Source organism: Aedes albopictus, chromosome 3 (genome assembly GCF_035046485.1).
Source record: "Aedes albopictus strain Foshan chromosome 3, AalbF5, whole genome shotgun sequence".
NCBI classification, from domain to species: Eukaryota; Metazoa; Arthropoda; class Insecta; order Diptera; family Culicidae; genus Aedes; species Aedes albopictus.
This window is the reverse complement of record NC_085138.1, coordinates 94825245-94839262: the sequence shown is the minus strand read 5'-3', so window position 1 is coordinate 94839262 and position 14018 is coordinate 94825245. Positions and strand designations below refer to the sequence as shown.

Genomic DNA, 14018 nt, shown 5'->3' with positions numbered 1-14018 from the left:
GAAATTATGAACTCTTTTGAGGACTAATCAAGAAATTCCTGGTTCCTGTATAAGTCCTTTTAAAATTATCTTCCAATACTATTCGCTGGAGGAATTCTTCCAGAAATTCTCGAAATAATAAAAAAAAAAATCATTAGGTAATCCTGGAAAAGTCCTTGGGTACATCCCTAAAAAGATGATTGAAGGAATAATGAAATTTCCGAAAGAACTCCTGAATACATTTTCGAAGCCTGAAAGGAATTTCTGTAGAAATCATTTGAGGAATTCCTGGAACAATCTCTGGTAGATTTCCTGGATGAATTTCTAAAGAAACAGCTGGCTGAATCCCTGGAGCAATTCCAACAGGAATGCCTGGTGGAAGTCCTGTAGAATCCCTGATGGAATTCCCGGAGCAATCCCTGGAAGAATTTCTGAAAGTCTACCTGGAGGAATTCTTGTATAAATTATGGGAGGAATACCTAGAGAAATATCTGGAGACATCTTATGAGGAAATCCAAGAAGAAATCCTAGATAAATTTCTGGAGGATTCCTTGGAGAATATTCTGGAGAAATTTCTGGAAGAATTTTGAGAGGAATCCCAAGACAAATTTCAGAAGAAATCGTTTGAGGAAATCTTAGAGAAATTTCAGAAGGAATCCTTGGAGCAATGCTTGGAGAAATTCCAGGGAAAATCTTTAGAGAAAATCCTGGAGAATCTTCTAAACAAATTCCTGGCGTAATCCCTGGAAGAATTCTAGGATGAGACCCAGCACGAATTCCTGGAGAAATTTCTTGGATGAATTCTTGAAGCAATCCCTAGACAAATTCCTGGAAGAATCTCCAGAGGAATTCTGGAAGGAATAGGAAGCAATCAGTGAAGTACTAGATTGAAAGTAGTGAGCTGGATTTTTGTATGGTGAGATGATCAATTCTCCATTTCTGCAATGAAATGGCGCAAACAGCGTGGGTTATATGATTTCTTGACTAATTTGATGCTGTTTGAGCAGAAGTTTGTGTAACTGCATTGTTGTATTATTTATTTCTTGCAACTTCAACAACACAGTTACCCAAACTTTTGCTCAAACAGCATCAAATTAGTCAAGAAATCATATAACCCACGCTGTTTGCGCCATTTCATTGCAGAAATGGAGAATTGATCATCTTACCATACAAAAATCCAGCTCACTACTTTCAATCTAGTACTTCACTGATTGCTTCCTATTGCTGGAGAAATATCTAAAAATAAAACCCCAGAGAAATTCCAGGAGAAATTCCTGCAAGAACCCTTGGAGGAATTTCTGGAAGATTCGCTGGGAGAATCTCTGGGAATATCCCTGGATAAATTCGTGGAGAAATCCCTGGAGGAATGTCTGGAGAAATCCCTGACAAAATTCCTTATAGTATTCTTGGAGATTTTCCTCGGAGTATCTCTCAAGAAATTCCTAGAGTATTTCCTGAAGAAATTCTTGCAGGAATTGCTGACATAGTTTCCGGAGGATGTCCAGGATGTTCTAAAGAAGTTCCTGGAGGAATTCTTGAAAAAAAAAAAAAATTCTGTGGTATTTTCTGGAGGAATTCCTGGAGGAAACCTTGAAGCAATTAATGAAGGAATATCAGGTAACATTCTTGGAGAACTTCCTGGAGGAATCGCTAAAAAAATCCTGAAAGTATTCCTGGAGAATTTCCTACAAGAATTCATAAATTATCAAAAAAAATAATCCCAGAAGATTTTATGGAAAAATTCCTGGAGAAATCGCTGACATAATTGCTGAAGGATGTCCAGGAGCAATTCCTAGATAAATTTCTAGAGAAACTGCTTAAGGAATTCCTGAATAAAATCTTGGGGTAACTACTGGAGAATTTTTTGGAGGAGTTCCTTTGGGAATTGCTGGAGGAATCTTTGGAGGAATGCTTGCAACAATTTCTGGATGAATTTCTGAGGGAATCTCTAGAGAAACTCTGTGAGAAACTTCTGAAAAATCCCCTGAGAAATTCCTGGAGGAATTTCTAGAGGAATTTCTGGTGAAATTCCTGTAGAAATCCTCTAAGGAATTTCTGAAGGAATCCATGGGGGAATTTCTGGGGGAATCCTTGGAGAAATTCGTGGAGAAATCCCTGGAAAAATCCCTGAAGAAGTTCCTTGAAGAATTCTCAGTGGAAACTCCTGGAGGAGTCCCTGAAGCAGTTCCTGGAGGAATCTCTGCAAGAGTCCAAGGAGGAATCCCTAGAAGAATGCCTGGCTTAAAAATAAGTTGTTCCAGAAAAAAAAAACACAGAAGAAATTCCCAAGTTATGCCCTGCAGAAATTCTTGGAGGAATCCATGGAGGAATCCCTGGAGGATATCCTAGAGGAATGCCTGTAGGGATTACCGGGGGAATCTATAGAAACATTCATGGAGGAGTCTCTAGACGAATTCCTGGAGGAATATCTGGAAGATTATCTAGAAGCATTTCTGAAGGAATTCCTGGAATAATTCCTGGAGCAATCTTAGAAGAAATTCGTGGAGGAATCCCAGGGATAATTCCAGAGGAAATTGCAGATGGGGTCCTTGGAAAAATCCTGAAGGAATTCTAAGAAGAGTTCGTGGAAGAACTTTTTGAGGAATCTCTGTAGCAGTTCCTGAAGGCAGGGATGGGAACACTCACTTGCAAAGAGTTACACTCACTTGCTGTTTTCTCAGCTCAGAAGCTTGCAATCAAGAAATGGTGTATGGACGACTTTTGCCTTGTGGTTTTATCTAAAAGTTTGCCGAATAGAGTAAGGGTCGCACGCGCATACTAAAGCTGTGAGAGAGCTGTAAAAGCGACTCTCCACGAGGTGAGTGTAATTTACATTCACCTCGTGGAGAGTTGCCTTCGCAGCTCCCTCACGACTTCGGTATGCGTGTGCGACCCCCACTCTATTCGGCAAACTTTTAGACAAAACCACAAGGCGAAATTTGTCCATACATCGTTTTTTGATTGCTAGCTTCTGAGCTGAGAAAACAGCAAGTGAATGTAACTCTTTGCAAGTGAGTGTTCCCATCCTTGCCTGAAGGAATCCCGGAAGCTCAGGTAAAATATTATCTCCTAGGTGCCTATTTAAAAAATACCACCCTCGGCGAAGGCTGGTGCTTGAACCTTGTTATTTAGCGTAAAAGCCAACGCAAAACTCGTAGCTTCCGGGATGGTAGGCCCAGCTCTCTGGCGTCGTGGTTTTGTGTCAGGCCCTACGAGCCAGTTGTAAAAAGACAAGCGCCGAAAAGTCAACAAGAAAATAATGCGAACCGGTACCAATGGCGACGACCACAGCTTCGAAAAGGGAGTTGCGGTTGGAAGCTCGGTACGTGGAACTGCCGATCTCTCAACTTCATCGGGAGCACCCGCATACTTACCGATGTACTGAAGGATCGCAGGTTCGGAATCGTACCCGAGGAGGAATGAATAACTGACACATAACTGGAGCATACCAAAGTCAGGTATCATACCAAAACCAGGTATTGGTCGGTTGTCCAGGTATTGAAAATAACTTATTTTGGTATTTTGTAGGTATTGATAGAATACCTCAACGAGTTATTATTCTGGTTTTGAGGACTGATTGAGGTATTATTCAATTATGGAAAATAACTATTTGTATAGAAAAATCGCCGATTATTATTTAGGTATTACCATAAGTCATTATTTGCGTGTTATGCACAGGAAACCCATCAGTTATTATTTTAGGTATTTTACCTCTTATGCAGGGCTTCTCAATACCTCATTCAGGTTGTAGGTATTCGTTTTTCCATACCTGAGTTTGTTATTCTTCAGCTATTTTCTCCTGCTCGGGTAGCGCTGCAGGAGGTGTGTTGGACAGGATCTATGGCGCGAATGTAATCTTACCATCTACCAGAGTTGCGGCAACACACGTGAGCTGGGAACAGCTTTTATAGTGATGGGCGACATGCAGAGGCGCGTGACCGGTTGGTGGCTGATCGACGAAAGAATGTGCAGGTTGAGGACCATGGGTCGATTCTTCAACTTCAGCATAATCAACGTGCACAGCCCTTACTCCGGAAGCACTGATGATGACAAAGACGCATTTTGCACGCAGCTCGAACGCGAGTACGACCGTTGCCCAAACACCTACGTCAAGATCATCATAGGAGACCTAAACGCTCAGGTAGGCCAGGAGGAGGAATTCAGACCGACGCACAGTGGAAAAAAAAAAACAGTGCAAACCTACACTAAATTCTGTATCTCACGAACGCATCCGGCTTATCTAATGAACAAAACGGTTTTAGGCGTAAAATTGTTTAAACAGACCGCACGGATCATTATCCTGCTCATTTTGTCCTAATTCCCCAACTTTTATAGACATTTATATGGAACTAACTCTAAATCACTTATGAAACATGAATGCGATTTGCCTTGAAGGAATTTTCGGAAGGATTAAGATGTAGAGAATCGATTTAAAGAGATTGCAGTGACCGCATGTATGTATTTATGCTTATTTTACCCTAATTCCCCACATATTTTGAGTTTTGTATGAAATAAGTTCCATAACTCGCAAGGAAATTATGAGTGGTATGCTAAGCAAGGTTTCTTTAGGGGATTATGATACAAGGAATCGATTAGAAGTGATTGCAGTGACCGCGCGAATGTATCTATGCTCATTTTGTCCTTATTCCCCACATATATTGAGTTTTGTATGAAATTAGCTCCATAACTCTCAAGAAAATTTTAAGTTGTATGCTAAGCAAGGTTTCTTTAGTATGTTATGATACAAGGAATCGATAAGAAGTGATTGTAGTGACCGCGCTTATGTAATTATGCTTATTTTACCCTAATTCCCCATATATATTGAGTATTGAGTTTTGTATGAAGTTAGCTCCATAACTCGCAAGGAAATTATGAGTGGTATGCTGAGAAGGCTTGCTCTAGTGGATTATGATACAAGGAATAGATTAAAATGATTGCAGTGACCGCCTGAATGTTATTATGCTCATTTTACCCTAGTTCTCCACATATATTGAGATTTGTATGAAATTAGTTCTATAACTGATAAGAAACTTATGGGTGGTATGCTAAGAAGGGTTTCTTCAGTGGATGATGATACAAGAAATAGATGAGAAGTGATTGCAGTAACTGCTCGAATGTAATTATGCTCGTTTTACCCCAATTCCTCACATATATTGAGTTTTGCATCAAATTTGTTTCTTAACTCGCAAGGAAATTATGAGTGGTATGCTATGAAGGGTTTCTTCAGTGGATGATGATACAAGGAATAGAAGTCATTACAGTGTCCGCGCGAATGTAGTTATGCTCATTTTACCCTAATTCCCCATATATATTGAGTTTTGCTCCGTAATTCACAAGAAAATTATGGGTGGTATGCAGGGAAGTGTTTTTTAGTGGATTATGATACACGGGAGCGATTGAAAATGATTGCAGTGACCGCGTGAATGTAATTATGCTCATTAAACCCTGATTCTCCACATATATTGAGTTTTGTATGAAATTAGCTTCATAACTCACAAGAAAATTATGAGTGGTATACCAAGAAGGATTATGATACAAGGAACCGATAAAAAGTGATTACAGTGACCGCGTTAATGTAATTATGGTATCCATTAATTTCTTGTGAGTTATGGAGCTTATACCATACAAAACTCAATATATGTGGGTAATTAGGGTAGGATAACCAAAATAACAATCACGCGGTCACTGCATTAATTTCTAATCGATTCTTTACATCATAACTCTCTAAAAAACTCCTTCACAGCATACCACCCATAAGTTTCTTGCGAGTGAACCAAACATAGCCTAATTGATTAATTAATCATTCATTATTCATTAGTTATTTGCTTTCATTAACTGATCATTTGCATCATCATGAGCAAGACTCAAGCTAGGATGGTAGCTACCTACATACGGTACATTTAAATTATTGCATCATCATATGTGACATGCGCGAAAGCGAAATAAACAAATCATACGCGGTAGTTGGTCAGCGGGTGACCTAGTTTGCTTCAGCAGGTCTCTACCTGTTCTAGTTGGCATACGGTAAGCCAAAAAGAATGCATAACTACCGGAGTATAACATAATAAAACATGTGACTCATATAAGGAAGCATTCTAGCCGCTTCCAATTAGATACTAAGTAAGAGACGCGAGCTTTCTCTCTCGCGCTTTTCGAAGTACTAGAATGTTGGTACTTTAGTAAAGAGAGCGAGAGCGGAGAATGTGACGCTAGGCGCTTAAGTTAAGTTAAGTGGGGGGAGAAAAAAATAACCAAAAAAAATTGTAATTATATATAAGGTTTAAAATTTGAATAAAATGATGAGTTGTAGTTTTAACAGGGAAGGTTTTAGTCGTCTTTTTAGTCGGATGACAAATTCGCCTTGGCCACTCGGGACAACACGTGCATGTGGTGACAGCGGAAAAGCGGGAAAAAAATAGTGCAGGGACGCCAATTTCTGACTGGTGGTGAAAATTGTAAAGTGCTAAAGAAGAAAAGCTATGGAAGATCCTGGACCCAACTGGTTACTACTGAAGAAAACGTTTAAGTGTTGCGCGAAAACCTATTAAAGAAGAAACAACAGTGCGAATCATTTACTGGAACAAAACTCTTGAACCGTGTGCAGTTTAGGTGTGAAGCCGATCTTTGATTTATTTCAACGTTTAAATGTTGTGCGAAGCACTAACTTAACAGGATGGCGTGTTGAATAAAGAAACAGTGCAAATCATTCGCTTGAGGAGAATAGCTGAACCGTGCGCAGTTTAAGTGTGAAGCTACGGGGCAGCGCCTGATCACCTCATTCAGCAAGAGACAACACGATAGTGAGGAGCTTTTGAAGAGCTAATCTGCGATCAAAACGAATCATGAAGGACATCGGAAGCAGATCAGCAATGAGGACCATCCCGACACAACTATTAAGGATAATGTAAGTAAAACTATTTTTCTTTTCCCAATACTTTTCCTATATAGTATCAAACGAATTTTCGATATCTCAAATGAATAGGCACCTGGCGGTTTGTTGGAAAAACCGGTTTGGTCAAAAATGTGTGGTGTAATATAATGAGAAATGGTGAACTAGCCAAACATGATAAAAGTGCTATAGCTGTCCTGCGGGGAGACCAAATTCAGGGGCATTATTTTATAGCAAATTTTAGTACACATGAATATCAATTTTTATGCAAATATTACAATTCTTCTCACATTCTCCATATCGTAACGTCCCAGCTGGAACAGAGCCAGCCTCTCAATGAGCATTTCCACAGTTATTTAACTGAAAATTTTCGTCGCCAATGACCATTTTTACATTGGTATAACAATGTGTGACAGGCACGAAGACTGTATGCTTAAAAGCAATCAAGTAAAATTCCATTACGAAAAGACCCTTGGAAATTTGTTATAATCCTGTATTTCTAATGTACATTGAAAAAGAATATCTAAATTGATTTGTTATAAAAAAAAATACATAATTTCATGTTAAAAAAAAATACAATTTTTCACAAAAGATCATCATGAAAAGTCACTAAAACAGGGCCTTAATCTTCTCACACAAAAACTTCGTTTCAATTTAAAAAAAAAATCAAAATAACACTTGGTTCAATTTGGCAATGTACAATGTAAAGTTCTCAATGTAACAATGTTTGTTCTCAAGTAAAATACCATTGCTTACCTTACTTTATTTTCATTTTCAGTCCTCCATGCAGGACTGCAAGTGGTTAAACTCCTACATTAAAAGCATCAACCTAAAACAAACAATCAATTATAATTCAAATAAATTTTATGTATAGAATGATACTTCTCTTTACGTGGGTGGCTACTCCACCACGTCGCATATCACTTACACACTACTAACACTAGATGGTACTGCCGGACAGAAAGCACAGCACACATCATTTTGCTGAAAGGGCAGTTTGGACGCCGCTCGCTCGCGATTGAAAGTTATCGGAACGGTGGAGAGAAGGCAATAAAATTAAAGCAGGGTTTCAAAATGTGCGAATAATGGCAATTCTACACAATACAAAATGTATAGCTGAATATGTTTTTTTATAGTCAATAGTTTCTGACCAACAGTTATTTCATCTGATTTTTTTGTTGTACCATAAAACGGGTAACTTTGATAGTTTTTCAGCGAATTTCCTCATTATTTTTCCATGAAACCGAATTTTTCTCAGTTCAATTTAAAAAAAAAAAAAACAAGTAATGGGGTATCAATTATCAATTGCAACTGGAGGATCCGATAATTTTAAATGTTTGGATGACCAACAATTTTGCATATGAGCGAGAATCACATTTTCATTTTGGGGTGATAGTGCCCTGAAAAACACATCGAATCTAAAATATTAGTCACAGATTGAAATCTTAGGAGTATGAACATGATGGAAGAAGCAGTGTGGAACATATCAGATTTATTAAATATCAAAACATGGGTTTTTACAAAATTCTACATATGAAGGTGAGTCTTTGAAGTACTGAGTGAAAAACTCAGTGAATTCAGCTATCAAAAATCATTGTCTATTCAAGAATACATTTTTTTACGGTACTGATAATTTGAAAATAAAAAAATGGCAGCGTTTTCGCAGATAACAGCCCTTCAATGTATTCCACAATTTGATGGGAATCCAGATGAATTGGATGTTTTTATTAGACAAATTGAGTTGTTTGCAGAACAGTTGGAAGGAGAAGATCATACTCCGCTTCTGAATGTGGTTTATTTGAAATTAACAGGCAAAGCGCTAAAGTTGCTTTCAAAAATTGACGCAAATACTTGGCCCGAAGTAAAACGCAATCTAGAGGATGAGTTTAAATTCGAAAAGAGTGCCGCCACTCTTATGAAGGAAATTGAAACCTTACTACAAAAGGAAAATGAATCGTTCGATGATTACAGCATCAGAGTAGAAGATTTACACAAGTGGGTAGCTAACCAGGGAAGATATGCGACGAATTCGTTACGCAAACATTTCTTAGGAGGATTACGCGATCGAAGTTTAGCTAATGCTGGAAAATCGCAAAGAGAAAAAACACTTCCAGAATTACTAACTTGGCTTAAAAAAGAGATCGATGATGGAAATGAAATCGATGAAATCTTTGCAAGAGTAACAACTTTAGAGTTGTTAGAAACGAAGAAAAATAACAAAATCAATGACAACCAAAATAAATTTCTACCAGTACAAAACCTCCGTTTGCGAAATAACAGGTATTCTAATGGCTATGTTCAAAGTCCGCATAATAAGATAACATACTCAAAAAACGTGATTCCAGGGGGTTCGTACATGTTGTGCGAACACCCCGCACAAATTATTACAGAGAGCGCAACCAAACTAATAACATCAATGGAAAACAGAATGTATTTCGGAATGCAAATTTTGAGAAGAATAGTTTTCAAGAACTACCAGTAAGCATTGTAAATGGAATTAAAAATTGTATGCCGGCCCATGAAAGATTGTACATCGAACATTCAGGCAACAATTTATTTTTACTAAATATTGCATCTGTTGCAAAGCCGAAAACAGTGATAAAATATTTACTTGATTCTGGGTCATGCTTCAACTTATTAAGGTGGGATACTGCTGTTAGAATCGGAATAGAACACATCAACTATAATGATAAGGAGATACTTCGGGGATTTGCTAATTCCCAAACACGATCGATTGGATCAACGTTAGTTAAACTTAAAATAGGAAACTCTCATTATAATATTAAGTTTTATATTATTAAGAACTTATGTGTTCCAGGCATTATTGGAGCTGATTTTCTGAAGCAAAACACATTGTATGTTGGACCACGGTTCAAATATATTGCTTTAAGAAAAACTGATGAATGTACAAAATTATTAAATATGAATGAAAACTCCCCTCATACTATGAATACATATAATATCGATAAACGTTTAATTAAGTCAGAAAAAGAATGTCAAACCGAATCAGTTAACTACAGCAATGCTGTAAGCCAACAACATGGGAAATTAGATTTAGCACACAGGGTGCATGAAAACAATTATAATAACCGCACAAGGATGGTTACAGAAAATAGTGTTTCATTCCAGAATAAATCTCAACAAAGCATAAGAAATGCAACAAATATTTTTAAAGATACCACAATGGGAAATACGAAACATTTTCCACATAACAAATGCAACGTCGAAGACAAAAGAGATAATGCAAACAACATTAATATAATACATGATCAGAGAACAAATTTTACTGATAAAAATTTCAATGACGACTCCGCAAATTGGGAAGCGAAAGCAGAAGGGCAATCTTCAGATCATAATGTTAACAAATATCTCGTAGAAACAACGACGGATATTGATAAAGTTTTCCTCGAAGATTTGGATTCAGACCAAGACCTCAGCTTATTAGATAACAGAAGTCAACCACAAATGGAAGGTAAAAACCGTCTCACAAAATTAGTGGAAACGATTAATTTAACTCATTTAAACAAAGCTAATTTTAACGCAATGGAAGAAATTATGACACATTATAGCGATGTCTTTTATCTGAAAGGAGATCAACTAACGATTACAAATGCAGCAGTACATGAAATTGAGACTACAACTAATGTACCAATTAACAAACGACAATATAGATTTCCGGAATCCACAAAGAAACAAATTAATGCGGAAATTGAGGAAATGCACAGACAAGGGATTATAAAGCCCAGCAAAAGTCCTTGGAATGCACCGGTTCTGTGTATACCAAAGAAAGATTTAGATTCAGAAGGAAATAAAAAGTATAGAATCGTAGTAGACTTTAGAGCTTTGAATCTAGTCACTAAACCCTTCGTATATCCGATACCCCTCATCAATGACATTCTGGACAGTTTAGGGGACAGTCAATATTTCTCGACAATTGATTTGAAATCAGGTTTTTATCAAGTACCCATTAATCCGAAAGATGCTGCTAAAACAGCATTTTCAACCCCGAAAGGACATTTTGAATTCACAAGAATGCCTATGGGACTCAGAAATAGTCCATCAACTTTCCAAAAGTTAATGAACACAGTGTTGTTCGAAATTAAAGATGTAAAAGCTATCGTTTATTTGGACGATATTATTGTCTTTGGCCGTACAATTGAGGAACACAACGAAAATCTCAAAAAAGTATTGGAGGCTCTTCGTAGACATAACTTAAAAGTTGAACCTACAAAATGCCAAATTTTGAAAACAGATTTGAAGTTTTTGGGACATGCCGTAGATAAACACGGAATTCGTCCATTAATGGACAACATAAAAGCTATTAAAGAAATGCCTGTACCGAAAACAGTAAAACAAGTTCGGTCATTTTTAGGAACCGTTAATTTTTACGGAAAATTTATTCCAAGGATAGCTGAGATTCGAAAACCTCTTAACGATTTGTTGAGGAAAAACGTGAAATTTAATTGGACAGAAGAATGTCAACATACATTTGAAAAATTGAAATGTTTTTTAACATCTGACTCTTTATTAGTGAGACCAAATTACAAAGATACATTTGTTCTTACGACTGATGCGAGCGAATATGCTATAGGAGCAGTTCTCTCAAATGAAAAATCAATCGACAAACCAATTGCTTATGCAAGCAGGGGACTAATTGGAGCTGAACGGAAATATCATACGATTGAAAAGGAATTACTAGCAATCGTATGGGCAGTAAATTATTTTAGGCATTACATTTACAATCAAAAGTTCATTGTATATACCGATCATAGGCCATTAATCTCTTTATGGCATCTCAAGGAGACTTCGCCAACTTTGACAAGATTAAGGTTAAAATTACAAGGTTTAGAATGCGATATTCGATACAAACAAGGGAAAGATAATGTAGTAGCTGATTTCTTATCCAGGCTTCATACAGAAAACGATCCCGAAGATTCTAAGGTTGTTGCTGTCGTAACCAGACAACAAAAACGACAACAGCATGATGAAAAGCAAAGGGAGAGAGTAAATGCTAAGAGAACAAATGTTGAACGATTTAACTCTTCCAAAGACGTAGTGAATAAACATTCAAACCCCAGGCAAAACTCCAACTGGAACCCACATATGGATGGGCTAGATAATATTGATTTTGCTATGGATGAACACAAGGGGCCATGCAAAACTGTTTCAAGCGATGAATTCAAGAACGCTTTAAGCGATCAATTGGATATTAAAAGACTTACATTTTCAAGGAATATAATATCAGAGGAAAGTATAGATGCAACATTTTTGATTTTGAATAGCAGGTCAGCACATAAAGAATTAAGTGAATTCGTTGACCTACCACATGGTTTTAAAGATTACTTGAAAGGGAATGTATTTTCAATCCCAAATAAAAAGTTATGGGGAATCATTTTAAATGGAAACAAAAGATCTAAAAGTGATACTAAAGTTTTATACGAAGAACTAGTAGATGCATTTACCAATAGTCCTCAATACGCGAAAGATGCGGAAAATGTACAAATCATATCATTTAGAAATCTTCAAACACCCCCATATATGGATGTTTTGAGATTTATTGCAGAAAAGTTCAATAAACTTTTCACATTGTATGCTCCCGAGAAGGATCGAATGTGGGTAGCACCAGAGGAAAGAGAAACTGTCCTACAAGAATTTCATGACAGCCCACTAGGTGGACATGTCGGAAGCAAACGCATGCTAAAGCGCATAAATCCACTTTTCAAATGGGAGAATATGCGCAGAGATATAGAAAACTATGTCAAACAGTGTGACTCGTGCCAAAAGAACAAAATTAGTGCTGCAAATAAAATTCCAATGAAGATCACGACCACGTCCACAGAACCTTTTGAAAAGATTTTTATGGATATCGTTGTATTACCCGAATCTAATAGCGGCAATAAATATGGATTGGTAATACAAGATGATTTGACTAGATATCTAACAGTAGCTGCAATGGAAAACCAGGAAAGTCAAACAGTTGCCAAAACATTTGTGAATAGTTTCATTTGCAAGTTTGGAGCACCAAAAGAACTTGTAACTGATAATGGTACAAACTTTGTTAGCCAATTGATGAAAAATGTTTGTAAAATTTTGAAAATTAAAAAGATTACAACTACTGCCTATCATCCACAAGCAAACCTTGTAGAAAGATCTAACAGAGAGTTGAAAATATATTTACGGCAATTCATTGGCGGAGATCCTCAAACATGGGATCAACTTCTTCCGCATTTTACATTCCAATATAATACTACACTCAATTCTTCTACCGGCTTTACTCCATTCGAATTATTGTATGGCAGAGCCGCAAGAATTCCAAACTCAATCTACAGAATGAGAGATATGGAATTGACCTATTCCGATTATGCCGGCGAACTTAAATCTACCCTAAAGTACTTTCACGATAAAGCACGTGATAATTTGCTCGTATCGAAACAAAAACGCAAGGAGATTTATGACAAACAATCAAAGGAATGGCAACCAATGTGGGGTGACATGGTTCTTGTGAAAGCCAACCCTATAGGTACCGGCCAAAAATTGCAATCATTATGGAGAGGACCTTATGAAGTGGTCAGCTTTCCTAGCGAACAAACAACTATCGTTAAAAACGGAAAAAGACTAGAAAAAGTTCATAATAACAGACTTCGAAAGTATAATGATTAATGAACAGATACAACTGTATGTAAATATGTAAGTTTTAAAATATATCTAACTGATTAAAGAAATATAAACGTGAACATATATATATACATAAATATCTTTTATTTTGACAGAAGTTGGTCAAGCTATACGGTTTCACATTTTTTTTTTTCAATCAATTCAATATATTTTCCATGAAGACCATTAACCAAATTATTTTTTAATCCTATGTACATTATATAATATTCTTTAGATTATGATTGATGCTATTTTTAAGTTAATATACAATAATTGCAATTAATTTAATTTAGCGTGGTAAAATAATAATAGTGTATATTAAGAATTAACACTGTAAGTAACAGATTACTTTTAAGAAAAAAATAATCTATGCTAGAATAAGACAAAAAAAATATAATATTTTAAATATTTAAATCAATACTTCGATAAGCTATTATTTAATTAACAATTAAATATACTACAACATGATACTGTAGTAGTGTTTAAGTGACCTACC

At 36.6% G+C, this 14018-nt stretch overlaps 1 protein-coding gene across 2 annotated transcripts in view; it reads right to left on the bottom strand.

Moving 5' to 3' along the window:
- LOC109421311 (O-phosphoseryl-tRNA(Sec) selenium transferase) overlaps positions 1–14018 on the bottom strand; it is a 144541-nt gene that overhangs the window by 27469 nt on the left and 103054 nt on the right. The window contains exon 1 of one of the 2 annotated variants that reach the window (XM_062859205.1): positions 7625–7798. The exons of the other annotated variant lie outside the window; for it this stretch is intronic. The gene's annotated coding sequence lies outside the window, so the exon portion shown is untranslated. Of the gene's footprint in view, positions 1–7624; positions 7799–14018 lie in introns of those variants that run through there. 2 annotated transcript variants of the gene reach the window in all.